Source organism: Mustelus asterias, unplaced genomic scaffold (genome assembly GCF_964213995.1).
Source record: "Mustelus asterias unplaced genomic scaffold, sMusAst1.hap1.1 HAP1_SCAFFOLD_3212, whole genome shotgun sequence".
Taxonomy (NCBI): domain Eukaryota; kingdom Metazoa; phylum Chordata; class Chondrichthyes; order Carcharhiniformes; family Triakidae; genus Mustelus; species Mustelus asterias.
In genome coordinates this window covers 15938-17833 of record NW_027593157.1, presented here as the reverse complement: position 1 = coordinate 17833, position 1896 = coordinate 15938, and the positions used below count along the sequence as shown (strand labels likewise).

At 44.0% G+C, this 1896-nt stretch overlaps 1 non-coding gene across 1 annotated transcript; it reads left to right on the top strand.

Annotated features, from left to right (window-relative positions):
* The first annotated feature begins 645 nt into the window (after positions 1-645).
* Positions 646-717, top strand: trnae-uuc (transfer RNA glutamic acid (anticodon UUC)). The gene has a single exon. It is a non-coding gene; the product is annotated as a tRNA-Glu (tRNA).
* Positions 718-1896: the final 1179 nt, after the last annotated feature.

Sequence of the window (1896 nt, the reverse complement as noted above, 5' to 3'; positions counted from 1 at the left end):
ACGTATCCCATGACACTAACCTAACTCGCACATCTTTGGACTGTGGGAGGAAACGGGAGCACCCGGGGGAAACCCACGCAGACACGAGGAGAGCGCGCAAATTCCACACATACAGTGACCCAAGCCGGGAATCGAACCCAGGTCCCTGGCGCTGTGAAGCAGCAGTGCCAACCACTGTACGACCGTGCCGCCACTGCTCAGATGTTCTAGCATTGCCTGTTTTTGTTCCAGATTCCAGCATCCGCAGTATTTTGCTTTTACCGCCACCATTTACATTCCCTTTGATTTTTTTTTTCCATCACAACTTTGTCAACTCTTACCCACGGCTCCCACCCTCACCCCCCGCATCTCTCACACTTAAAGTATCAATCTCGTCCTCTTTTCCTGTCTTCAGCTTTGATGACTGACCATACAGATTTGAAATGTTGGCTCTATTCTCTCTCCAAAGATGCCGTCATGTCTGTTGAGATTTTCGAGCATTTTAAGTTTTTCTTTTAAGTTCCAGAATCTACAGTAATTTGCTGTTGACTGAAGGAGTCATTCGTGTTCGATCTAAACATGAGGTTTTTTTTCCCCCCAAACCTTTCTCGAGTATTTGAAAAACGCTGAAATGTATCGGTCAGATTAAAACGTTTGCTCGCATCTTCCCTGGTGGTCTAGTGGTTAGGATTTGGCGCTTTCACCGCCGCGACCCGGGTTCGATTCCCGGTCGGGGAATGTGTACTTTATAGCTGCCGACCAGCGCATGATTTAGGAGGGGCTGAAATTACTTCCTGATCGATAACAGGAATGATCATTGTGCCAGTTTGAGCTCCGTGGAGAAACAAAATAAACCCATTTGCACAATCCCGTCAATTGTCCCCGGCAATTTTTCATGACATTCCCCTTGCTGCTTCCTCCTGTCAAAATGAATAATAATGCATTCTGCTCCACTAAATTTCACTGTTGTTCACCACATTCATAGATCATTCGTAACTTCTGCGTCTTCTGTGGCTTCTTGTGGTAAATCTGCTGAACAACATCAGAGATTTGTATCTCATTGTTCATCATTACTGTCTCCATTGCTTCATTCCAGGTCACTGTTGCTACAGACATCGTCACACAGTCATTCTACCTTCTGCAGCAAATGATATTCTCTTCCTTTGCTTTCAGATACTTTCACCTCCAGAAACTGATTAGACGCTCAGTAAAATGTTCTGTTTAGTTGACAGTTTATCATCAATCCCGGGCCTTGGCGGTGAAAGCATTGACTCTGAACGACTTGACCACCTGGCCTCCACCATCACCAGCTAAATCTTGCCTTATCCATCACTCCTTGTTTCATTGAATCATCCTCCCTTGCTTTATATCACAGAACATCCGTTTTGTTCTTTTCACAGGTTGATTCATGGCGTTACCATCAGAAAATGTTGGAAATACTCGGCAGGTCAGTTAATGTTTCGTGGCAAATGCGTGATTATTTCTGAAAGCTGAATTACTCTGAAATTGAAAACATTTGGAAATGTTTCTGGAAAGGTGAAATATTGCTCAGGCTGGAACCTGAAACACAAAAAAAAGTACTTGAAAATCTCAGCAGGTCTGGCAGCAGCTGTGAAGAGAGAACAGAGCCAGTGTGTCGAATCAGGAAATCTGATGAAGGGTCATCCAGATTTGAAACATTTGTTTCCTCACAGAGGCTGTCAATCCTGCTGAGATTTTCCACCATTTTCTATTCCTGTTTAATAAGTTTCTGCTCAGGATTGAACCAGGAAATTTGCATGTGTACGGCGACCGTGATAAGTACCACACTACAGAAACGCTGCGATGCAATGATGTCAGGAAACTGGCTCCACAAACACGTCAATTACCGACAGCAATTTATATTTGTATTGTGTCTGCTGGTAACTCCTGTTAAAA